Below are 27,841 nucleotides of genomic sequence, written 5' to 3'. Positions count from 1 at the left end.
ACATTAACTGTTATCACAAGTAGTCGATACAATAATTTTTCCCCAATTTATGCTTTTCCTTACTTAAGCTGCATTGGTTTTGTTCCTACAGAAGTGTCTCAATTTCATATAATCAAATACAGATCTTATTTTTTTTTTTTTGCTTTTTGGAGGGGCAATTGGGCTTAAGTGACTTGCCCAAGGTCACGTGGCTAGGTTTTTGTGTTAAGTGTCTGAGGCTGGATTTGCACTCTGGTCCTCCTGACTCCAGGGCCAGTACTCTATTCACTGAGCCACCTAGCCACCGCCTACAGATGTTATTTTTTTAAATTTCTCCTATAACTCATTTGGTTTAAGAATTTTCCACCTATCTGTAACTGTACAATGTACCTAAACAATCTCTTTTAATTTTTTAATGGTATGATATTTTATAATCAGATAGCATTTCTACTTATAGCTTATTTTGTTGTATGGTAACACAAGATTATGGCCTAAACTTAATTTCTTCCAAATGGCTTAAATTTTTCCCAATGGCTCTTTGTCAAATTAGTAGTCCTTTCACACCCAAGTTGTTGATATTTTTAGTTTTATCAAACATTTGTGTGAATTCAATGGTTGCCATTTCTTCCTTATTTATCTGTTTCAAGGATCTAACTTCCTATTTTTAAATTATTAACCAACAGTTTTAATTACTACTCTAATTATCTGAGGCCTGCAAGTGCTATTCCTCCCTGCACTTCTACCTTTCCCCCCATTATTTTACTGAGACTCTGTATCTTTTGTGCTTTCCAATGAATTATTATGTCTAATTTCAAAAGATACTTCCTTGGTAGTTTGCTTACTACTTAAGCTGTAGGTAAACTTGGGTTATTATTGTCATTTTTATTATGTTGGTGGAACCCTAATCATGAACAGTGACTACCCCATCAATTATTTGTAAATCTTTATAAAATACTTTGTAATTGTATTTATATAACCTGTTAGGTAGATTCCCAGATATTTTATACATTCTGTAGTTATTCTGAATGGGATATCTGTTTTAATATTTCTTCCTTAATTGCATTATTATTACATATAAAAGGCAGTGATTTTCTGTATTTTTAAAATTTTGCTACTATGCTGAAGTTATTTTATCATTTGTTTGTTTTGCTGATTACCTGGTGCTTTCTATATAAAATCATTTCAATATATAGGGATAATTCTGCCTCCTTTGCTAGTGTTTATAAATTTATTTTTCTGATTATTTTATTTATATTTATTCTAGCATTTCTAGAGCTGTCAAATAACAATATGGTGAGAGGACATCTTTATTTTATTCCTATATTTATTGGTAAAGTTTTTAGTGTTTCCCTATTTCAAGAAATCCTACTTGTTTTTTCGGTGTAATACACATTATGAATGGACAGCTAGGTTACACAGCGGATACAGTGCCAGCCCTCTAGTCAAAAAGAGTTCAAATTCTGCCTCAAACAATTAGTTGTGTGATCCTGGGGAGAAGGGAAATAAAGAGTGGAAGAGGGAAATGGAAAGAGTGAATTTCTAGTGGGAGCTTAATGTACTGCCTTTTTTTTTTTGCCAATTCTTTCATTCATATGTTTCATATGAATATTGATAATGCCAATGAACTGATATTGAACTAAGTTTCCTTTATCTTCTATTTATTCAGTTTATGGTTTGAACCTAAATGAAGGAACCAATATTTCTTTCTGGGATATAATTTCAGTAGCTGTAATCACTTTGGTCCATTATTCTGCCATCTAACATAAATAACTATTCCTTTCCTGTCTCATGTCATATATAAATATGCTTTTCTTCCCCACCAAGGTTATAGAAAAAATAAACAGGTCAATGAAAGAACATTATGTTCCACTATTAGGATCCTCTCTATTTTTAAGTTTTTATTGCTGACTTTTGTTTTATATCACCAGTGTTTCCATTATTCTTTAACTTCCCACTTCCAGAAAAGAGTCAGCCAATATAATAAATAGTATTTTTAAATACAAAAAGATTAAAAAATCAACATAACTGATCAATATCTCAAAAAAAGTCTGAAAATATGTGTAATATATCATACTTATAGACCTCCTATCTTTGTGAAGGGATGTTAGGAGTATCTTATTTAATCTTTCTTTGAGCCATGCTTATTTTACATAATTTTGCAACATTTATTTTTCATTGTGTACATATGTAGTTCTTTTTTTCTATTTAAAGGTTGTATATTGCTTTCTTGACTCTCATTACCTAATTCTGCACCAGCAGGAACTTTTCTAAGCTCCTCCATGAATTCTGTCACTAAACTTTAAAAAGTGAATTTAAACAGATTTCAGAGTGACAGAACCCATTGGGAGACACAGTGTGGCAGATTCTCAGCCCAGGAAAGTGCCCACATAGGTCTGGGCATGGGAAGCGCGGAGCACGTGGGAGCTGCACCAGTGTGGACCTGGGAGCAGACTACAGGAGAGAAGAAGCCCCAGCCAGTGGGGCGATTTGCAGCCCTCTCCCCACAGGGCAGAGGATGGGTGGGAGCTGGCTAAGAGAAAGTGCAGGGCCTGCAGCTGCGACAGCAGCTTTTCCTGGGGCTGCCAGCCTACAGCCTGGATGTTTAAAAATCACCCACCTGTTTTCCAGGAGCCAAGATGGCAGAATAAACCCTAGCTGCTCTGATTCCCCCTCCCGGACAAAGAAAACCCAGAGATAAATGTCTGACCCAGAGTAAAATCTTGGATTAGTGGAAACAGCTTTAGGTTTGGGAGACATTAAGGAAGGGCATAACTGAAGCAGTATAGAGTCTGAAGTGAAGGGCAGGAGGTGTCCCAACAAGCCCCACCTCAGCTGACCACCAGCAGCTCTCAAAGCCCAGGAGGGTGGAGCCAGCAAACACTAACAACACAAGCACCACCAGGGGAATCTGCAGACAGCAACACTGTGGGCCACCAGCTGCTGAGCCTGCCTGAGCTGTAGCCCAGAGGCATAGAGGTGGAAACCTGAAGTGGCCAGATCACCCCTCCTCCACAGGTCTGTGAGCCTCAGGGTAACTCAGGGGAAAGAAACACTGATAGTCCTGGCCTTGGCCTCAGTCTCAGTCTCCACCCAGAGGCTAAAGCACACAAAGTTAACAACCAAACCCCTACCTCCCAGCCTGAGAAGCACGGTACATCTGTACCCCAGAAGCAGATATCCACTCTAAAAATTCAGTACATAGAAAATCACAATGGGCAATAAGGAATCTGTCAAATCAAGAACAATACGATACTATTATAGTGAGTAAGAACAACCAAATTCAGAGTACAACACAGACTCTATACTTACACCTGAGACCACAGAAGTTAACATGAACTGGTCTCAATCCAAAAAAGCATTCTTGGAGGAGCTCAAGAAAGATTTAAAAAAGCCAAATTAGAGAGATAGAAGATAAATTTAAATCTACAGTGACTAAAGTGGAAAAAAATCTCACTGAAGAAAAGCAAATCCTTAAAAAGTAAAATTTGTTAACTGGGACAGGAGGTTCAAAATCTTAACTGTAGAAAATACCTCCCTAAAAATGAAAACTGAACATATGGAAAAGGAGCTTCAAAAACTGAGGAAAACAATTCACTAAAAATCGGAATCAGTTTTGAAGCTAAGGACTCGATGATGCATCGAGTCAGTCAAACAAAACATAAAAGATTGAAAAATAGGAAGAAACTGTAAAATATCTCACTGAAAAAACAACTGAAGGGCGCCTAGGTGGCACAGTGAATAGAGCACCAGCCCTGGAGTCAGGAGGAGCTGGGTTCGGATCCAGCCTCAGACACTTAACACAAAAACTATCTGTGTGACCTTGGGCAAGTCACTTAACCCCAATTGCCCTCCAAAAAGCAAAAAGAAAAAACAACTGACCTGGAGAACAGATCCAGGAGAGATAACCTAAGAATTATTGGTCTATAGGAAAGCCATGATGAAAAAATCTGCCTGGACACAACATCCTCAAAGAGATTGTCAAAGAAAACTGTCCTGAGGTCCTAGAATCAGAGGGTAAAATAGTTATTGAAAGAATTCACCAGACTCCTCCTGAAAGAGATCCCAAATTGAAAATTCCAAGAAATATAGTAACCAAATTCCAGAATTACAAGGTCAAGGAGAAAATCCTACCAGCAGCCAAAAAGAAAAAATTCAAATATCATGGAACTATAGTCAGGATTACATAAGACCTAGCAGCCTCTACCTTAAAAGATAAGAGGGACTGGAATTTGTTATTTTGTAAGGCAAAAGAGATAGGACTGCAACCAAGGATCAACTACCCAGCAAAACTGAGCATAATCTTTCAGGCAAGGAGATGATTATTCAAGGAAATAAGGGACCTTCAGACTTTACTGATGAAAAAGCCAGAGCTCAATGGAAAATCTGATCTCCAATTACAAGACTGAAGAAAGATATAAAAAGGTAAACAAGGAAAACACACACTCACACACACACAAACCTGGGATTCAATAAGAGCAAACTGTTTATATCCCTGTATGAGAAGCTGATACCTGTCAATACTGAAATTCATATAATTATCGCGACATTTAAAAGGGATATATATATATAGAGGGAGTGGGTATAAATGAACTAATCTATTGATAAAACACCTTATTAAGGGGTGCAAAGGGATTGTAATGGGAGAAAAGTAAACAATGAGGCAGAAAAAGGTAAACTATGCCACACAAAGAGGCATAAAAACATACTATAGTAGAGGGGAAGGAGGGAGGGAGATGAACAACATATGAACTTTATTCTCATTGGTTCTGGTTCAAAGAGGAATCAATATAATCAGTTAAGTTTAAGATTCTAAAGTGAAAAGATACAAAAACTCATTATAATAGAGGGAAAGGAGGGAGGGAGAGGAGCACTGTATGACATTTACTCTCATTGGTTTAGGTTCAAGGAAGGAATAACATACTCTGTTAAGTATAAAAATCCACTGTGCCCCACAGACAGTAGGAAGGGTTGGGAGAGGGTAAAAAGGGGGAGTGTTAGAAGGGAGGGAAATAGTAGTAAGGGGAAAGGGTAGGTAAAGGGGGGGGGGGGCCACAGGGAGGGAATACCCAGGCAGGTAGTGGTCAAAAGGAAAACTCTTAAAGAGGGGAAAGGAGAAGGAAGAAACAAAAACATAAACAGGGGAGGGAATAGGAAGGAGGAAAAGACACAGATAGTAATCATAACTGTGAATGTGAATGGGATGAACTCTCCCATAAAACGGAGGCGGATAGCAGAATGAATTAAAAACCATAATCCTGCAATAATACTGCCTACAAGAGACACATCTGAAACAAGGGGATACACACAAGGTAAAGGTAAAAGGCTGGAGTAGAATATATTATGCTTCAACTAAAGTGAAAAAAGCAGGGGTAGCAATGCTTATCTTAGATAAAGCAAAAGAAAAAAACAGATCTAATTAAAAGAGATAAGGAAGGAAACTACATCCTGATAAAAGGCACCATCAAGAATGAAGCATTATCGTTACTTAACATATGTGCCAAGTGGTATAGCATCCAAATTCCTAGAGGAGAAGTCAAGGGAATTAGAGGAAGAAATGGATAGTAAAATTATACTAGTAGAGGACCTCAATCTCCCCCTCTCTGAACTTGATAAATCTAACCTCAAAATAAACAAGAAAGAAGTTAAGGAGGCAAATAGACTTTTAGAGAGGCTAGACATGATAGATCTCTGGAGAAAACTGAATGAGGATAAAAAGGAACATACCTTCTTCTCAGCGGTACATGGCACATACACAAAAATCGACCATGTACTAGCGCATAAAAACCCCACAATTCAGGGTAGAAAAGCAGAAATATTAAATGCATCATTCTCAGATCATGATGCAATAAAAATTCATATGAAATAAAGGGCCATGGAAAGATAGACTAAAAACTAATTGGAAACTAATTTAATCCTAAAGAATGAGTGGGTCAAAAAAGAAATTATAGAAACAACCAGTAACTTCCTTCAAGAGAATGACAATAATGAGAAAACATACCAAAACTTGTGGGATACAGTAAAGGCCGTTCTTAAGGGAAGTTTTATATCCCTGAATGCATACATGAATAAATTAGAGAAAATGGAGATCTTGGCATCCTAGATTATGAATAAAATTTTAATTACTTGCACATGATTTCTATTTTAAGGAGATAGTGAGGATCAGAGAACTAGACAGGTTCTCCATCCTGTAGGTCACATCATCTAGAAATTGTCCTTTCTTTTGCATTGATCTTCTGAACAACTGTCTTAATCACATTGTTAAACTAGTTTCTAATCCACCTAACTAAGCCACTGTTTAGACAGCATTTCTTGATCTTGTTTCTATCACAGACTCTCAAGAGCTGAAAGAGTCCATATAACTCAAATCAACTTTACAACATAATATCCCTGACAGGTGGTCATCCAGACTCCACTTGAAAACCTGTAGAGGGGAGCCCATTACTGATCATTTCATTTCATTATAGCTCGAATCATTAGTAAGTTTCTTCTTTAACACTGAGCCAAAATCTCTCAACTGCTGCACAGTATTCAAAGTTCAAGTTAGTGACCATTTTTTTAGTGCTGCCTATAAATATAAGGCACTATGCTAGACAGTGGAAACCCAAAGACCAAAATAAAACAAGGCCTGCTCTCAAGGAGCTTACAACACTAGTCCTAGAACAAGCACTATGAAGTTAAGAAGCTGAGCATTATCCAGGGATAAAAACTTGTAAGGAATGGGTAAAGGTCAAGGAAGCAATGGAGTAGCTGTAGTTAACTAGTGGAATCCAGGCTGAGAATGGAGGGCAGACTAGGGTAGACAGACTGAAGAATGAGGGTTATGTAGGGAAACTAGAGTTTCTAACAAAGGAAAGAACAAGCTTACTTTGAATGAAATAGAAGATAAGCTATGGTCAGAAAATGGAATTTCAATGCTTCCTATCTTAGAGGTAGAACAGGATTCTAATGGATAGGAAGTCTAAGATATGACCAGCACGTGGTCCCCTGGAACTAAGAGGTCAAAATCCTTCTATGTGAAAGTCCTTTGCATACTTGAAGACAGCTGACATTTTCTCCTAGGTTATCTTTTTCTCAGGTTAAATATTCCCACTCCCTTCACCTGCTCCATCTTGGTTCCTCTATTCTGGATATGCTGCACTCTTAATGTCCCTTCCAAAATGTGGGTCCCAGGGCAAAGTATAGCAGTTCCATACTATGTTAGTTTAGAACAAGATAGCTTTAGTCTTTGTTTGTCTGCCATGTCAGATTGCTGACACTTGTTAAGCTTACAGTCAATAAATCTCAAAACCTTTCACATAAACTATGGTCTAGCCAGAGTTCCCACATTCTATATTTACATAATTGCTATTTTGAATTTAAATTCCAAAATTAAATTCATACCTCTAAAGTCTGATCTCCCCTACTTGATCAAGTCATACTCTTGATTCCTCACTGTGACAACAAAGTAACCCTGATATATGCCAGAAGAGCTAGGGATGTTTTTGCATAACTCAAAATTGTCTTCTGGAATAGCTGGACCAACTCACAGTTCCAATGTATTTTGTATTGCCACAGTCTGCCTGACCTTAAACTAATTTTTTCTACTTTTTCCCATTTGATGGGTGTGAGATGAAACATCAGGGTTGTTTTAATTTGCTTTTCTTCTATCAGTAGTGATTTGGAAAAAATCTTTCAAATTATTATCATTTGCATTTCTTTTTGTGACTTCAGAACTTATGGAAATGGCACTTGGTATTTCTATGTGTCAAATCCCTATATATATATATGTATATATATATATATATGAGGTAGAAAATTTTTATCATAGATATTTGATTACAACCATTTTCCCCAACAGTTTCTCTTTTTACTTGAGCTGAGCTGAAATCTATTTACATAAAAACCCTTTCATTTTATGTATAAAAACACAGACACACACATACGTAGAACATAGAAGATATTATAATAAAAAACCATCAAGATTGTAGCTTATGATGGAGATGATTCTTATTTAAATATGGATTCTCCCCCAACCCCTTAAGTCCTGATTGTGTCGTTGTAAGTTGGCACTTACATATTTTATACGTTTTCTAATTTTGAATGGAATTTCCCGACAATATTCTCCTTTTGTTAAGTACTAAAAAAGAAATGCAGATGATTTTTGTGGACCTACTTTGTGTCTCTTTTGTCTCAGTTTCACTTCAGTGATTCTCTGGGATCCTCCTATCACCTGCAAATGAGGATAATTTTGTCTCCTTTGCTCATGTTGACAACCTTTATGTCTCTCACCTTATAAAGACTGCATCTCAACCTTGTTTCATTTATTTATTTATTTGGAGGGGGAGGTAGGGCAATTGGGATTAAGTGACTTGCCCAAGGTCACACGGCTAGTTTTTTTGTGTTAGGTGAGGCTGGATTTGAACTCAGGTTCTCCTGACTCCAGGGCCAGTGCTCTATTCATTGCGCCCCTAGCTGCCCCTACCTTGTTTCATGACAATTGGGAATGTTTGTAGTATTTCATTATCACAGATGATTAAGGTGATAATAATAATAATGGCTTTATAGAGCACTTAAGGTCTGGAAAGCATTTTACATACATTATCTCATCAGATCAGATTTCAAGCTGGAAGGAAATTTTGAGGCTAAGTCTGACCCCTCATTTTACATGTGAGAAAACTAAGGCTCAAAGAAGTTAGCTGATTTTTGCAGATCACCCAGTCTAAGTGTTTGAGGTGGGCTCTGAACAGAGAATTCCTGCCTTCAATTCCAGGAGGCACAGAGCTGGGAGAGGAGTGTCATGTCTGGCTGTATCACTGAAATGTTTATGTGAGGCTGGGGGTGGGAAAGGAGAGGGAGAGGGCCCTTCCAAGTCTAGTTTACCCAGAAGCAATAGGAAGCTACTAAAGTTGGTTAAGTAGGGAAGTCACACCATCAGATCTGCATTTAAGAAAATCATTTTGGCAGATGTTTATAGGATGGAAAGACCAGAGGTGTGAAGACCACTTAAGAAGTAGTGAGGGGAAATCCAAAACTGAAACTGAACTCAGAGAGCAGAGCCAAGACCTGGTAAGAGTCAGGATACAGAAGAAATCCAAGTTGAATATGTGTCAGAAATGGGAGTGTGACCTACCACGATTCCAGATGATCAATGACCAATGCCACCCACTTCCTGACAAAACGATAACAGACTCCAGATACACACTAAGACATATATTTTTGGACCTGGGCAATAAAGGAATTTGTTTTATTTGATAATGCATATTTGTAAGAGGGTTTTTTCTTTTTTCCCCCCCTCTTCCAGTTTAGATGAAGGGGAATAAGGATACGGTAGCCAAAAAATAAAACAAAAAACTTAAGATGAAGCATTTTTTGTATTCAGAGAAAATAGAAAGCGAGCTAGAAAGAATTACAGAAAAGTAGGACAGCTTTGAAAGTTACGTGTTGAATATACCACCTACTTTAAAAAAAAATAAGCAATATACAGCAGAGATTCAGTTTCAGGAACAATTTTCTAAGCCCAGAAATTTCAGAGAAGACAGGATCCATATTGGTAGTTTCCTTGGGAAGACTACAGCAATAAAAGCACAGGTCCAGTCTCCATTGCGTCTTACATGAGTTAACTGAAGTTCAAAACAGTTGCAAGCTGCCCATGATCATTTTCTAATAATCTGTGCAGTTAGTGAGGTTTCTTAACCTCAGATCTAGAAATCCAATAACATGATGCTCTGAAGATCCCTTTCCTGAGTCACAAGTCAGCCTGGAGTCTTCTTTATGGTCTAGATCTAGGATTTCTTTAATGGGAGAACTCTCTCAGCCTATACAGATTCTAATCCTCTACAACAGTTGTGTCAGTCTAACATAACAGTTACTATCCCTGTGGCCAGTTGCATACTGACTTAGAAAACCACAGATTACCATTATCTATTTTGAATCATATTTTTATTTTTTTAAACATTTCCCAATGACATTTTCACCTGATGCCTCAAGCCACTCCACTTTGTTTCACACCACTCTAATATAGTCTTTACAACGTGTGACGCTCAGAAGAGGAATGAGTTATGGTTCTATTTAAAGCCAGATACATACCTATACATGTAGCATAGGCCAGAATGTTCACATTGGCCTTTCATCTTTACTTTAGAAGGACAAAAGGAACATCGGCCTACGGTACGCAGGCACACTTGCACTTTATAATGAATGTCTATTGTAAGAGGAAAGACTTTGTAAGATATGAACTAAGCACAAGTCCAATAATCTATTCGCTATGCTTCTATGTAGGCTGAAATGCTTTTTCCTAAAAAGATTATGGTATATTGGCCTACACATTATTTATCATGGTTCTATGGATGGCTCTTGGTGTTTATCCTTAGTAGCTTGACATTTCACCTTGGGAAGAATTTCATGTCACTTGCCATCTTGGAGGTGTTATTCACTGTATAATCTGTCTTCTAGTTACTACCACTACCACCATCACTACCACTACCCTATCACCTGACTTTTATTAGTACTTTAACATTTATAAATATTTTATATTTGTAAATGTGAAATAAGATAAGGTAGGACAACAGGGTACTCTATTGTTTATACTTTTCAATCTAAATCAGTATCTGTTTAATGCTAGACTTTGGGGGGGGAGGGGTTGTCATATCTCTATTAAAGACAGAATATTCTTCCCAAGTTCTAGAGATCAAATCTAAAAAATTAGAGCACTTTCCTTAGTTTCCCCCTAGAGACAAAATTTTTATATTATTAGCTATGAAAATTTTGATAAAATGACTTGCAATTAATTTTGAAACCAACAAAGGCGCTATTACTTTCTTAAGAAAGTGCTCTCAGTATTAAGGCCATAGAGAGGATATTTATAACCATCTTGATGATGGTGATTATTTTTAATATCTAAGATAATAATTTGTAAAAATTAATCTCAGAAAGTATATCAGATATAAAAAAACACCTTTTCTACTCCATATAAAAGGCTTAAAATGCAAGCTGAAGCAGTGGAAAGCACAAATGTCTAGGAAACCACTTCAATAAATAAGAAGTTGCAAGGGATTTCCAAGTACCTAAATTAAAATTTCAAAAAAATTTTAAAAAGCAAAATTGGTTCATGCTATATCCTAATATTTACCTTTGAATAAAATGAGGATCACATGAAGATGATGTTAAACATCTTTTTAAAGGTGACTGACATAAAACTGTTTATACCTTTAAGTAATTTTGGCTGTGTTAAACACAGAACAGCTGACCAAAGAAACTGTTTTACTAAGAATATAACAAAATTCTCTAAAGGAGTATATCAGTTGACATTTTCCCATTTTTTAAAGCAATCTAGCTAGGGAATAACTCTCTAAATAATAGTAATAACAGTAAAACATTTTTAAAACATCAGACTCAAATACCACATAGCTTTACTAGCTTTTCACATCCTCTTTAACAGAGTAACACCAAGATTTTCCTGTTCCTACATCTGATTTTATCCTTCTAAATCTGAAATAATCCATCAAGAAACACTTTTAAGTTTACATTCAAAGTACTCTACTAATTATTATTCCCTTTTTGCATAGTATCTCATTATTATCCGGCTTGAACCATTCACCCCAGGCCTGTTTGTTGGTCCCTATAAAAAGAACTTTAAAAAATGCTCTTTACTAGGAGAGATTATGTTTCTCTTCTTTACCTTTAAAATTCTACATAAAACTTTAGTATCTCATGAAGCTTTTTGTGGTTTTGATATTGCCTATTAATTTCAAATTCCATTCAGTCATTCATGATCTATTTGCAATCATTTATTTGCAGATTCAGTAGAAAGTAAGAACTATTTTGCTTCTATCATTATATATGCTCAGTATCTTGCTGTAGCAGCATGCTGTGACGAGAGTAGGGCTTTAATAAATGTTTGTTGAAATGAACTGAACATCCAGAGTCCAAAGCAACTCTCTTTTATGTCAAGCCAGTTTAATTTCAGAAGCAGGTAACTCAGAGAGCAGAACTTCAATTAGTACAATCAGAGTCCATGTACTTGTTTGAGAAAAGATGACCCTAATCTGAAAAAGTAAACTCAGTGCTGATAGCATGGCTTCACTAAGGCTCAAGATATGGGTACAATCCCTAAATGAAATATTTAGCTTTACAGAAGAAACAACTGTTTGTGGGTATTTTTGTTTGTTTTCTTACAAGCAATTAGGAAACTCTAAAGAGTTGTGGCTTTAGGAACATCAATATGGCATGCGTGAATGCATAAATAAAAAAACATTTATTAAGTGTTTACTATGTGCCAACGAGGGAAGCTAGGTGGTACAGTGATAGTGTTGGTCCTGGAGTCAAGGAGACTTATCTTCTTGAGTCCAAATCTGGCCTCAGACACTTACTAGTAGTGTAACTCTGGGCAAGTCACTTAACCCCATTTGCCTTAGTTTCCTCATCTGTAAAATGAGTTGGAGGTTATAACTGAAACAAATGAACAACAAATGTGCTAAGATCTCTTAAGTGGAGGACAATGGTATAAATACCACTACCACTACTATCTTCTCATAAAGTATGTTGACAGCAATTATTAACCAAATCCAGTTTTTATGGAGAAGGATAAATTGGGGGAGGGTGGAGAAGAAAATCAGGTAAAAAGGATAAGGAATAATGTGTCCTATATTTGGAACAATACAGAAAATGTCATGTTTATCAATTTTTCAGAAGGCACAGAAGCTAAGAAAGCAATTAAAGAATCAGATTCCAAAGAGATCAAGACAGGCTGCAGGGATGGGATAAAGTGAAAAGGAGATCTAATGTAAATGACATGATCAGACCTGCAACTTCAGGAATATCTATTTGGCAACAGTGTGGATAACTGACTGAAGAAGAATGACTGCAAGGAAAACAATGAGTACTACTGCAATAGTCCAAGAGAAAGATGTTAAGAGTCCTGGCTTAGGATGGTTGTGATTTGAGTGAAGAGAAGTTGACAGTTACAAGAGATCTTTAGGAAGTGGAATTGACAAGAGTTAGAAATTAGTTAATAAGTGGTGAGTGTAGTGAATGAAAATGATGCCTAAGGTTGTAAACCTGAGCACCTGAAAGGAAGGTGGCTCCCTTGACAAAAATACACAAGTTTAAGAGGATAGGAGCTAATCCCTTTGAGGATGGCTGTAGGGGCTGGGTTAGAAGTAGGATTAGTAGTTTGCAGTGGGGCACTTGTATCCTCAAAACTTTGGGACTTGCCTGCCAACTTGGTGCAATTTTGAAGATTGGTTATCAGTCAACAAGAATTTATTAAATGTTTACTATGTGCCAGGCACTATGCTAAGCACTAGGGATACAAAAGAAAGCACAAAAACAGTGTCTACCTTCAAGGAATTCACAGTCTAATGGAGGACATACCATGCAAGCAACTATGCACATACAAGATATATGCAGTATTAATTAATACTGAGAGATGTCAGAGGGAAAATCATAGCAGCTAGGGAAGCTGGACAGACCCCCTGCAGAAGGCAACATTGAGCTAAGTCTTGAAGGAAACTAGGGAAACTAAGCAGCAAAAGGAAACGGGAAGAACCTACCAGGCATAATGGTATGGTTAATACAAAGGCATGGGGATGGGAAGTGGAACGCCATGGGCAAGAAATAGCAAATAGGACAGCAAAGGTGGATCATAGAGTACATGGAGGGCAGTAAGGTATAAGAATAAAAATGTACAATTATCAGTTTATAAAAAACATTAAATGGCAAATAAAGGCCTTTCTATTTATCTTGGAGGCAACAGGAAGCCAATGGAGGGAGGGAGGTGATATGGTCATACTTGTACTTTAGGAAAACCACTTTGGCAGCTGAATCTCCATTCTTTTGGACTGGAGCAGAGAGAGACTGAGGCAGGTAGATGAGCTCACAAGAAAGGTGAGAAGTTGTGAGCTAGTGTTGACATCTCCTATACATGTCCCCTTCTGTCCCCTCACACACAGGGGATGTTGTAAAGATAGTAACAAGATCCAGCAATGAAATAAGCATATGGGTGAGAGAGAATGAGGAGTGAAGAAAAATGGAGAAAAAAGATAGTTCAGACAAAAGATCCATGGCAAGCTTGAGTAACCGGGAGAATGGTTGTATGCTCAACAATAACAGGGTAGTCTGGAAGAGGGAAAAGGTCTAAGAAGGAAGGATAATGACTTATATTCTGGACAAGTTTACTTTGAAGTGCCTATGCCACATTCAGTTTAAGATATTGGGGTGGAGCCAAGATAGCATAGTAAAAGCAGGAACTAACTTGAACTGCTCCCCAGTAACCTCCAAAACCTATAAGAAATGACTAAACAAATTTTAGAGCTATAGAACCCACAAAATGACAGGGTGAAATATACCTCTGTAGCAGCAAGCACCCCAAGCACGTCCTCAGGGTTTGCTGCCACCACAGGTTCTTGGATCTGCTTTGATAAAGGAAAGCAACTCAAAATGGGTTAACAAGCTTACTTTAATCCGTCAGACATATATCGTTTACCTTGTTCAGGGGAAAAGGTCAGCACCCCAAACTTCAAAGTATACAGGCAGAATTATCAAGACAGAAACAGATCAAGTAGACAGATTTCCAAACTGTCCAACCATTACATCCATACCCAGTCAACATCTGGGTTTCCACATCTGGGTTTTTCAAAGCCGGGGGGGCCCTGGACAACCCCAGAATTCAGATCAAATCACAGAACACTTCTCAAAGTGAGCCCCCAAAACAAAGCCTCACATCAGGGCTTATATAGCCTTCTCCTGGCTCAGAGAATGTAACAACCTTATTGACCCACTGGCCAATCAAAAAGTATCTACTGAAAAACAAGCCTCCCACCCCAGGCTTCAGGTGCACTTTAGCCTAGGGGCAGGGAAGATCTTCCAAATTTGCATTCCCATTACAACCTCCAGCTAAAGTCAGCCTGGCAAGCTGAAAGGAAGGGTCTATCACACCAGGCTGGGAGCAGGGCACAGTCCCGTGTGGGCTGCGTCAGCACAAACCAGCAGAACAGACTGGCCAGAGCAGATTTCAGGAGAGTGAATCACCAGCAGCTAGTGGTTTCCAGACTTCTCAACCCATAAATGCCAAAGAGAAAGTAAAAGGTGAAGGGTTAAACTTTTGGACCTGGGTGCAACCTGGTCCCTGCCCCTGCAGTGGCAGAGGTGGCAGTGGCTGCGGCCATGGGGCTGCTGTTTCTGAGGCTCCAGGCCCACAAATAGTGGGAGGGTACCAAGGGGCTAACCAGAGGACAACTGCAGGAATCTCTCTGCTGGTGCTGAGGAAGGATCCTCTTGCTTTGCCCTGCTTGGATCTGGGTGGCAATCCTGCAGTGAGAAGGAGCGCTGGCATGGCAGTTTGTTGAGGTTGTGGAGAGGCAGTCCTCCTCACAGTTCTGAGGCAGGTGCCTAGAAGGGACTCTGGCAACAGCTACGCAAAACTCCAGAAATTTGGGACATAGCACTCTCCACTCTGGAAGTAGAGTTCTACTGTGGCAAAGAACTCAAAAGTCAAGTAATTGACTGGCAAGATGAGCAAACAGAGGAAGAGAAATCAGACTATAGAATTGTTCTTTGGTGACAAAGAAGAACAAAACACAGAACCAGAAGACGACAACAAAGTTAAAACTCCTGCATGAAAAGCCTCCAAGAAAAATATGAATTGGTCATAGGACATGGAGGAGCTCAAAAAAGATTTTGAAAATCAAGTAAGAGGAGTGGGGCAGCTAGGTGGCTGTAATGTAATGCCAAAAGAAGGCAACTTCCCAGGTTCAAAATACCAGCATAGGTGCTCTCTATTTTATTCAGTAACAAACCCAGAACAGAGAAGATCAAAACATGACATCATTCCAAATACAGCATTTACTAAGCCTGATTAAATAATCTCCAAGGACTACCCCACCCCAGGACCTTCCAATCATTCAATCAATTACAAAGTCTCTGTTCTAAATACTTCTCCACCCCTAGGCTATACCTTCATTTGGTCCACCACAAAGCCCCTCTTCTCAAATGGAGATTAGTTTCCAAACATAAGTAAAATACATTCATTTGCTCAACCATAGAACACAAAAAGGTCAAAAGTTCCCCACCCCTGGATCACAATTGAATCTACCCCAGAGTCACATCAAGTTTAAACACAGCACTTAATACCCAAATGGAGGTGTTTTCTCCATCTTGACATGAGGCAAGTTCTCAGCAATCTTAGTTCCTGGGGAGGCAAGGCTTAGCAAGGCCATAAGATACATTGCCAGTCCCTTCATGAATTTATCCTCTGTCTGTAGAACAGTCCTAGAACCCCTGAACACATTAGCAAAGCCCTCTCCCAGGATTTCTGTAAACATACAACAAGAAAATCCTTCTTCAGGGCTTCCGAACCAACAGAAAGGTTCCCAGACCCCTGCAACAACAGCACTGTCCTTCATCAGTGGACAGTATTCACTCTGTCTGCAGGACAGTCTCCAGACCCCTGCAACAACAGTACTGTCCCTCACCAGTGGACAGTATTAACTCTCTGTCTGCAGGACAGTCTCAGGGCTTCTTAACCAAATGCCAGGTTCCAGGACTTCTTCAACAAAAGGACTGTCTTTCACCAGTGGACAAATCTGGCAAAACAACATCAAAACAGACAGACAAAGTACCAGCAAAACAGCCATGTCTCCTCAGTCCTTGGCAGCTCAGGGGGCAGGTCTCAAAAGTCCAGGGCAATTCAAAGCGGCCACCAGCAATTCTCTTAGTCTCTCTCTCTCCACCAGGTGCTGCTTCCAAAAAGATCTTCCGCCTCTCTCTTATCTCTCCAAATCTACGTCACCAGCTCCTCCCAGTTCAGGACTTTCTTTTCACATCAAAAAGTCCATCCCACAGGTGGGATTAACAAGCTCTGGGTTTTAACACAATCAATTTGAAAACCAAGCCAATACAGGGGAATCTTTAATTGCCATTACTATCACAGTGGCGCAGTGAATAGAGCACCAGATCTGGAGTCAGGAGGACCTGAGTTCAAATTTGGTCTCAGACACTAACACTTACTAGCTATGTGTCCTTGGGCAACTGCCCTGCCTTCCCCCCTCCAAAAAGAAAAAAAAAATCAAGAGAAATAGAGGAAAAATTGGGAAGAGAAATGAGTGATGCAAGAAATTCATGAAAAATGAGTCAACAACTTTTGCTAAAGGAGATCCCCCCAAAATACTGAAGAAAATAGCACCTTAAAAAATAGACCAACTCAAATGGCAAAAGAGACCCAAAAAGTCAATGAGGAGAATAACGTCTTAAAAAGCAGAATTGGCCAGAAGGGGAAAGAAAGTTCAAAAGTTTACTGAAGAAAATAATTCCTTCAAAATTAGATTGGAGGAAATGGAAGCTAATGACTTTATGAGAATTAAGATATTATAAAACACAAAAGAATGAAAAAATAGAAGGCAATGTGAAATATCTTACTGGAAAAACCAATGACCTGGAAAATAGATCCAGTAAAGATAATTTTAAAATTATTGGACTACCTGAAAGCCATGATCAAAAAAAGAGCCTAGATATCATCTTTCAAGAAATTATCAAGGAAAACTGCCCTGATATTCTAGAACCAGAGGGTAAAATACAAATCAAAAGAAATCACCAAATGCCTCTTGAAAAAGAACCCAAAAAGAAAACTCCTAGGAATATCATAGCCAGATTCCAGAGTTCCCAGGTCAAGGAAAAAATATTACAAGCTGTCAGGAAGAAACAATTTGAGTATTATGGAAACACAATCAGGATAATACAAGATCTAGCAGCTTCTACATTAAGGGATTGAAGGGCTTGGAATATGATATTCTGGAGGTCAAAGGAGCTAGGATTAAAACCAAGAATCACCTATCTAGCAAAACTGAGTATGATACTTTGGGGGAAATATGGATATTCTATGAAATAGAGGACTTTAAACCGTTTCTGATGAAAAGACCAGAACTGAACGGAAAATCTGATTTTCAAATACAAGAAGCAAGAGAAGCATGAAAAGATAAACAGTAAAGAGAAATCATAAAAAAAACTTCTTAAAGTTGAACTGTTTACATTCCTATATGGAAAGACAATATTTGTAACTCATGAGACTTTTCTCAGTATTAGGATAGTTGAAGGGAATATATGTATGCATATGTATATATATATATATATATATGTATGTATGGGTGTGTGTGTGTGTGTGTGTGTGTGTATACACATAGACAGGGCAAAGGGTGAGCTGAATATGAAGGGATGATATCTAAAAAATAAAGAGGTTAAAGAGGAATATATTAGGGGAAAAAAAGAGAATAGGATAAATTCTCTCACATAAAAGAGACAAGAGAAAGTTATTACAATGGAGGGGAAGAGCAGGGAGGTGAAAGGGAATGAGTCAACCTTACTGTCTGTCACTGGATTTGGCTTAAAGATGGAATAATACACACTCAATTGGGTATCTTACTCTACAGGAAATTAGAAGGAAAGGAGATGGGGGGAGGGTGCGGATGATAGAAGGGAGGGCAGATTGGGGGAGGGGATAGTCAGAAACAAACACTTTTGAAAAGGGACAGGGTTAAAGGAGAAAAACAATATAAATGGGGGGGTGGGATAGGATGGAGGGAAATATTGTCAGTCTTTCACAATATGACTACTCTGGAAATGTTTTGCCTAACTAAACATGTAGAACCTACACTGAATTGCTTGTCTTCCCAGTGGAGGTGGGTGAGGAGGGAAGAAGGGAAAGAAACTGGAAATCAAAGTTTTAAAAACAAATGTTAAAAAATTGTTACATGAAACAGGAAAATAAGATATACAGGCAATGGAGTATAGAAATCCATCTTGCCCTACAAAAAAGTAAGGGAAAGGATAGGAGTAGCTATAAGAGAGGACAGACTGGGAGAAGGGGTAATCAGTATGCTTGCCATCTTGGGGCAGGGGGATAAGGGGGGAAAATTTGGAACTCAAAATCTTAGGGAAATGAATGCTGAAAATGAAAAATAAATAAATAAATTCTGAGGGGAAAAAGATATCTAACAGGCAGTTGAGGTATATGGCTATAACTCAGCAGAGAGAATATGGCTGGATACAAAGACCTGGGAATTATTTACACAAAGATTACTGAACTCATTAGAGCTGATAATTAAGTGATATAATATTGAGCATAAAGGAGTTCCAGGTCTTAGGGGACACCTACACTTAGTGGGCATGACACAGACAAAAGAAACATATTGAAAAGAAACAGTCAGCTAGACAGGACAACCAGACAGAACAACAGTGTTAGTGGTGAAACAAGAAAATCCAGGGACCAAATTGGGTAAACATGAGGGCTTATATTTGGTTGCAAATCAATAGATCAATTGATCAATAAATAGACGTGATGTTATACTAGTATAGCATGTTATCACCTGATCAGAGAGAAGTAAAATAAGTGAAATTCAAGAGACATGGTCACATTCCTAGCACCCTCGCATCCCAAACAGCAGTGTTGTTGTGGCTGAGTCGTTTCAAGTCCCGTCTGACTCTCCATGATGCCATTGGGGGTTTTCTTGGCAGAGGTACAGGGGTGGTTTGTTTTGCCATTTCTTTCTCCAGCTCATTTTACAGAGGAAGAAACTGAGGCAGACAGTGAAGTGATTTGCTCGGGTCACAGAGCTAGTGTCTGAGGCCAGATTTGAACTCAGAAAGATGAGTCTTCCTGACTTTAGGTCAGTACTCTGTGCACTATGGCGCCCCCTAGCAGCCCCAATACTAGCAATGGGAAACTTCAATTAGACATCAGCTAGATCTCTCTGCCAAAAGCAGAGAAGATATTATCTTCAAGCCTTGTCCTAATGATAACTTCAACCTTCAAATGGCAGAATAAACAACAATGAGAAATTATACTCTTGACCTGATTGATGCTATCAGGGAAAAACTGATTGCTGCAGTGGAAATGATGGCAAACTTGGGGTGGAAGTGACCACTACCCTAGAATATGTGATAGATATAAGTTGAAAAAAGACACAAAGTCCGACAGGTATCCTAGATTTTGGCAAAGCAGATCAAAGGATAGTAGATTTAGGGCTGAAGGGACCTTGCATAAGATCATTCTGTTCAGATCTCTTATTTACAGCTGAAACTGAGGACCACAAAGGTTAAATGATTTGAGCAAGGTAACACAGCTAGTAAGTGGCAGAATTAGGATTTGAACCCAGATCTCCTTACTCCTTAAGATGTGCTCAAGGTAATAGAGGTAGTAACAGAATCAGGATTTGAACCTATGTTTTTTACTTCAAATCCAGTGCCTCCAAGAGGCATGGGCTATTATTATTCTACATGGGAAGTCTTAGAACAGGCAGAATATGAATTCTCAAAATTGAAATGATGATGACACAAAGGTAAATAATTCTGATGAAGGAAAATGGAAAAAGATCAGAATGAATGCACAGACAACTCACCAACTAAGATCTTAAAAAGATAACTAAAGACAATAGACAAAAAGGCAAGTAACAAAGAATAAAATGCAAAAAAAACATGGTATGGTCCTCTAAGAATAATGTCCAAAGGGTTAAACTCATAATGGGTGATGAAGATGAGAAAAGTCCAGGTCAACAAAAACGACTTTGAGTTTTTGATATTCTGGGGGAAAGAGTCATCTCATAGGTCAAGAAGGATGAGATAACAATAATGAACAACAAAGAGAAAAGCAGAGCAACTCCATTTGAACTCAGGTCTCCTGATCCTGAATATAATATGTCTCTAAGAAAATGAGCAAAATAGAAATTTTTTTATTCATCAGCCTTTCTAAGTCCTTAACATTGTTTTGCTATACCTGTGGGATGAACAATTTCATACTAAAAATTACAGAATTTTCAGCAAAAACATAATAAATTATTTTAAGGACTGGGAAAAGTGATTATAAATCCCAATTTATGTTTCTCTTACCCAAGAACTATCAATTCCTAAAAACTTTTACAGAATTCCAAGACTTCCCAGATACCTTCAAATCAACTTTTACATTCTATTGGGAATGGCAGGAGGAGACACCAGGGTAACACGTGGGTAAGACCAAAAGGAAATTAGAGAGGACATACCAGATGGTCATGTTTAATGTGATTTCACTGCAGATCCTTAAAAAGGAGAGAGAAAAATTAATGTAAGAATAGCTCAAAGACATGTCTAGAATGGAATCCTATTTGATTAACTTAAAATAGTAATAGCTTGCAAATTTTGAACAGCAGAGTATTTCTAAGGAGTCTATAGGATTATACTGACTTCATTAAAAGGTAACTTTCCCTAGGAGATATATAATAAAAATTTATGCAATCAGAAAGTCATCATCAAAACAATATTTTAGAAAAGGAGTTCATTTCAAATGAAATTTAAAAATTTGAGAACTAAATGCCTGAGCTTCTCCATATAATAACAGTACTGTACATTATCTTTCTTCTCAAGGGATAAAATGCAACCTCTTTCTCAGTGGGGAAAAAAAAGGACTAGAATAGTAGTTTTCTAGTTAATATTAAAATCTTAGAAAAATTAAAACAAGAAAATAAGACAAGTCCTAAATATAGTTTTCTCTTTAATTTTCTGGTGAGCAAATAACACAAAACATGAGCCCATTACTTAATTTGAAAACCAAAACTGCTACAAAGAAAAATCAAATGACTAAAGTAACCAATACAAACTTTGTACAGACTTTTTGGAAAAGAAATAAAGAAAAATTATTTCTAAAAATGTGCTAGTGACAATCATTTAAAGACCCTGAGGAAAACTATTTTAGTGCACACTTTATTCATCCAAATATACAACAGTTTTGAATATAGCGGATCTCTATTTTTCTTATGGAGCTTGGATAGGTAAGGAAAATATTCACATGCATATGAATATGTACTAACTTCCTTTGGAGTTTATGGAGTGTTCAAGGAGAACTAGCACTTCCTGTGTGAGGGTTTACTGAGCCCTTCTCAAGGCTTCTCATCCACCTGCGGTGTCCTCCTGGCACTTCTACTCTCGTCTGTGGCCCCATGAAGCTGCAGTGTAGCATCCACACACAGTTAAGACAGACTTAGCAGATGGGCTAAACCAGGGTGAGGGCAACCTACAGACCTCAAACCCATCAATGAGTCAGGGGAGTGACTACTCCAAGCATGTGAAGATTTTCCCTGGCAGATAAAAATTTTATTCCAATGGCCATGAAGATAGCTGAAGCAGGTACTGTGGGGCACTTAGAGCATGACCAGATATCAAAGATACTATGGGCAGTCCAGGCCATCACCAGTCATCCTGACTTTTGTTCTGCCACTAGACTTCAATGATTCTGGAAAAGGGAGTGAGTCTGACCACTCTGTGCAACTCTATTTCATTTAAATACAATTCACTTGCAAGTCAAGACATCACCTGTGATATTACTGGTCCTCTTCAAAAACAAAGAATAAACAACAATTTCCTTTAGTGAAATATCATTCCAGAGATCTTGTCTTTACAGAACTTCTACAGAACCTTTAATTACCATTTGTTCCCAAGGAGACAGTACTTTATGTCTCCAAATAAAAACCCTCCCATTTCAGAAGTCTAGTCCCACTGGCCCTTATATTCTTTTAGTTGTTCCATTCACTACAACATTTCCCCATTGATTCTCCTAAACTTCTCTACTGTCCTAAACTCCCTTTCATGATCAAATCAAGAATAGAGTTTGGTAAACATTATTATGGTCTTAAATATACTCAATGAGATGCCTGTAGGATCCTAGTCAAGCAAGGCACACTTAGTTGAGAAAGCTTTTAAAAAACGAGGTTTGACTTGATGGTCTCCATTATCTCTTCTAGTTCTAAATTCCTACAATTCCATGGCAGGTTTATGTTGTACCAGTGTTAAGACAATTCCAAGAAAAAGATAGTGTTCAAAACAACTGTTCAAATGAGTCCAAAGGAAACCTAAGGAAACAGTCATTATCTTTATGACTCTAACATTTAAAATAGGGTAAAATTAGTATACCTTAGAGGAACATGTTATTAAAAAGCTGAAATGTAAAGGGAAATTATTCACTTAATGTAAGTAATCCTAGACATCAAAACTATGGAAATGTGTAGCCTCCTTCTATACTCTGAAACTAACATATAAGAACATGAAGAATCAATGAAAAGCTAAGCTGTATAGAGAAAATTCTTAAATGGTGATCAGGAGATGAAGCAAAAAAGAAAAAGATTTTACTCTTCGTCCCTATACAGATCTTTAAATGCACCTATATGAAAATTGTTCCCAAAGTGAATTCAACTCAGCAGCAACAGCCAAAATGCCACAGCTCAACAATCCCTGCTTGACTGTGCAGTGACTTTTCTTGAAGACAGATGCCACTTGCAGGAACAAAAGCAGAAAAACAATCCAATGTCTCAAAGATTAGAACTGAGAGTCTCTTTCCCCTCTGAGACTCTTGGGCTGCATCTTTAGAACATCCTGCACAGACAACAGAAATGGTAATTTCCCAAACCCTATACAAAGCATGAGGCTCAAGCTGCTTTATTCTGTTGCAAAGACTTCAAACCAAAGCATTCCTGCTGACTATGGTACCCCTCCCCACAAACCTCCCTTTTCCTCCCACCCTCAACACCAAGACATCAAGTAATATGGTTCCTGAAAAGCAAAATGCCAAGACCCACTCAAGGTCAAAATGAAAGCATTTTTTCAAGCAGTTTACATATATAATTTTTACACAGATGCAAGGGCAATTTTTCAATAACAAAGCTATGGAACCAGAAAAGAAAAAAGATTTTTCAAGGGTGATTAGGGGATAAGGTTAAAAAGGGAGAAAAAATGGCCCTGCAAAATTCTTTCTACAACATATTTAAATTTTTATTATTATTTCTTATTAAAGACATTAAGGCTTTTTCCCCTTGTATTCCTCATTTTTTCCCTTAAATCCCACCAATTAACAAACATTTATCAAGTACCTACTGTGCATCAGGCATTAGGCAAAGTGCTAAGGAAGGATACAAAAAGTAAAATGAAGCTGTCCTTGTTATCACTGCGTCAAATCAAACCCTCTGAAAAAAGTGAGGCCAGAGACCCCACAAACTAATGGGAATTTGAGGGTGGCTAAATGAAGGCCACAAGAATTCTTTTTCAGACCATAAATAGCTAGCCCATAAGCAACAGTTTAGAAAATACCAGTGAAAAACTGTTTACAAATTCAATTCTAGGTTAATACAGATCACATATGCTGCTCATAGGGAAAGAGAACCTGGCTTCAATACTTAAAATCCATGTTCCCCCTTCTCCCTACCATCCCTCACCAAATTCTGGACTATTCCTATTCCCTTGAAGGAATTAAAAAAAAAAAAAACAATTATAGTTCTAAAATCTATATAGTTCTCAAAGTGGATTTTTCAGTTTTACAGTAAAAATGAAAACATTTCCCCCCATGACTAACAAAAAGTACATAGCTTCCAAAACCACACACACTCCATGCCAAAAGCAGTTGGCATTTGTCAGGAATGTTAAAACAACTATATAATAGATAAATTAATTACAAATGTCAGTGTTTAGAGCCAGAAGGTCCAACAGTTTTTCTCAAATTTCATGTTTTATTCTACATGGGTTTCTCTATTTTTATATTCCTTTAAAGCTTTATAAGTAGCTCCTTAGTACAGTTCCAATGAGAAGTAATTTTAAGACAACAACAAACCTACAATTAAAGCCATCTACATTAAACTGGCAAATATGCAATGAAGAATGTGCGCAGATTAGCAAGAATTTCTCATTATTGACACAAGACCTGTTCTCAGAAATTAAAAGTGGTCCCATTTGTCTGTTTTGTTGTTTAACCAAACAGAAGTAGAACTGACTCACCTACCTAATTCATCTACAATAAATATAATGAAAATTAATAGAGGATGCTTAAAGGCATAGTAAAGAAAAAAATATCTCGGTGGCCTTTGAGTCCTTCTACCTGCCATAGATTCCTGAGCTATAATTTCTCTAATAGCTATTTTTCCTCATTTCAGGCCTTTACATGGTAGGCCCTTTTATCCACTTCCATTCCTATCCCTATAGTTTTTTAAAAGGAGGTAAAGTGCCTATATAAGAATAACTGTAGACATCAAAGACATAAGGTCCTACTGACTATATGTGGAAATGGCTTGGTAGAGGAAGAAAAGGAGAAAAACGTGAGGTAATGAGGATCTACTGTATTTACCTTATGTGCAGGGCATGTGGACAACAATAGAAACCATGTAGGGAGCACTTTTGGTCAAAAAAGAACAGGGCAGCCTAATGGGAGGCCTTTGTTCTTCCAAAGGGTCTCCTTTCCCCCTTTTGTGCTTCGCTTAATTCATGGCATCCGAGCTGCTCTTGAACTTGACAGACGGGTGAGAAAGGGAGGGAGGAGTGAGGGGTAAGCTAGAGACACAAAGAAAAGAAAAAAGGAAGGGCTTTAAAGAGATTTCATTTGAAAAATACAATTCTGTTGCTTTTGTTGATTAAGTTTCTTGGCTTTAATGGGGCCAGAAAAGTATGACCTCTGTGATAAAAATCATTTTAATATTCCCAGAATAATACAAGGAAGACTGTATCCAAAAAAAAAAAAGGATAAATAAAACAAATTATTACCTTATATGAACTTTCCAAGTATTTTCTTTTCTATGAATCTATAGATTAAAACAATGCCAAGAAAACAAAAAGTTGATAATGAACTAAAAAGATTTGTATTTTACATACCAGTTCAATTAATCAAAAAATTCCCAGCACGGGAAATTTTAACTTGAATAAAAGCTATAAGGAATTCCAAATAATAACCAGCGCCATCTGGAGGATGTAATGTATTGTACTGAATCTTTCAAAAGAGCATTTAAAAAAACTTACCAAGTATTTACAATTAACCCTTGATATATTTTTAAGCAAGCATTGAAAAATTTTCAAAATACAATAAATTAGTTATACCAAATAACAGACAAGCAGTTAAATATCTAGAATGTTTTAGCAGATTTCAAGTATTAGAATTAGGAACTCATTCCCATTCTACCCCTTAAAAAAAAAAAAAGCAAAACAGTATTAAGAGTAGCTGATGGTTTATGAAACATGGTAATATAGGTTGAACCTCTAAAATTATATATCTTCAGGAGAAAAAAAAATATATATATATAAGCACTCAATGAAAAATAAGATTGTCAGGTCAGTTGGGTACAGTGGAAAAATACTCTGGAGTCCAAGAACATGGATGAAAACCCCACATCTTACATTTATTTCCTGAGTGATCTTGTGTAAAGGGACTTAAATTCCCTGGACCTCAATTTCTTCAACTACAAAATAAGAAGGTTGTATTCAGGTCGTTTCCAGATCTAGACATATGAGCCTACGATCATGTTATCATGACATATTTGGAAGGGAAGGAGGATACCAGAGACCTAGATTCATATTGAAACCTTTTCAGAATAGGACCCACTTTTCAAGAGTCATTTTAGGCACCTATATATACCTACTCCAACAAAATTCATACAGTTCAAAAGTCTTTAAGTTCTCTGGGAACTGCCCTTAAGAGTTTTCAGAGTCTATACAAGGTACCTCGTCTCATTAGAAGAATGCCCCTTTTAACATTATTTAATTGGTTGCACAATGCACAATTTTGAGGCAAAAGCATGAAAAGAACACTCAGTTTCCATAACAGGAATAATGTTACAATGTTACAAATGGGAAGTCAGGAGACCATTACAGGGGAATTTTGTATTATAATGATACTGAGTTACAAGACATTAATTAACAACTTTGTGAAATGTTTGGCTCAGGAAACATTATGCCAAGTAACTTTATAGTTGCATCTTGTTCTATTATTAAAGTAACCTGCTCAGCATGACCCACCTTCTCATCAGACATAGTCAAAAATTCTATGTTTCCAAAATCAAATCCACCTTCAAAATACAAAGATTTGCCACTACTAAGAATATTCAGTATGTGCCAAGTATGAAAGCAATTCCAAGAGTTACAAATTTTAAGCAGACTATAAAGGGAGGGAGGGGAAGGGAACGAAGGCAGGCAGGAGAGAGGAAGAAAGGCAGAGAGGAAGTAAAGGAAGAGGAAAGGAATGGCTTGATTAAGCTCTTACTATGTACTAGGCAAGGTGCTCAGCACTTCACAAATATCTCATTTGATCCTCATGACCCTGGGACATAGGTCCTATTATCCTCATTTTACAGTTAAGGAAACTGAGACAGAGGTTAAGTGATTTGCTCAGCATGTGCCCTGTATCATACAGGAAAATAATATATAGACAATTATTACAAAAATGAAACAACCAAAAGAAACTGAATACTATTTAATGAAGTATGGCCCTAGAGAAAAGTTAAACAAATGCCTTTCCTTCCTTTCTTTGCAAAAGTGGAGAATGATGGGTACAGAATACTGCATAAAAACATAAACTGCCTTACTTGGTTGATGTACTGGTTTTACAGAACTCTCTCTGTCTCATATTACACAGAAAGGTTCACTGATGAAACATAGATGCAATGTAGGCTCATGTCCTATGAATTACTTACTAGATCATCCTTTTCCAGCTGCCTCTCTCAATGCAATTTCTGTGCACTGCAAGGGCCCATGGTTTCAGTGTTGCAGGTACTCCTTTCCCCCAGTGGTCCAGCTACCAGATGATGAGTCTCATTAAACATAGCTGGGCTGGTTTTGAGGCAAAAGACTGGAAAGTCCGTTCAAATTGTTAAAATCTAACAATCAGTCAATAAACAAGCATCTATTAAGCAACTACTGTAAAGTTCTTACTTTACATCCATCATTCCTTAAATCTCTGTTTTACATAAATTGAATTTGCCCATGGACATCGGGGAAGGAGGCAGGGAAAAAGCCACTTGCCAATAGAGTGACAGTTAAAGGATGCACAAGGGGCAGGGGCATAGAAGTAGAGGAAGGGAGAGGGGTGCCAGATACATGGGGGCCTGGCCAGAACATGGGT

General features: G+C 37.6%; 1 protein-coding gene across 6 annotated transcripts in view; it reads right to left on the bottom strand.

Moving 5' to 3' along the window:
• Positions 1-27,841, bottom strand: part of POU2F1 (POU class 2 homeobox 1) — a 251,536-nt gene that overhangs the window by 182,715 nt on the left and 40,980 nt on the right. Inside the window, exon 2 of one of the 6 annotated variants that reach the window (XM_069094706.1) lies at positions 25,082-25,284. The exons of 4 other annotated variants lie outside the window; for them this stretch is intronic. The gene's annotated coding sequence lies outside the window, so the exon portion shown is untranslated. Of the gene's footprint in view, positions 1-20,981; positions 21,018-25,081; positions 25,285-27,841 lie in introns of all 6 variants that reach the window. One more of the 6 variants, XM_069094709.1, reaches the window with a different exon arrangement.

This window comes from Petaurus breviceps, unplaced genomic scaffold (assembly GCF_028583685.1).
Source record: "Petaurus breviceps papuanus isolate PSGF00001 unplaced genomic scaffold, PetGlider_PUasm1.0 220, whole genome shotgun sequence".
Taxonomy (NCBI): domain Eukaryota; kingdom Metazoa; phylum Chordata; class Mammalia; order Diprotodontia; family Petauridae; genus Petaurus; species Petaurus breviceps.
The sequence above is the reverse complement of the archived record's forward strand: the minus strand, read 5'-3'. Positions and strand labels throughout refer to the sequence as shown.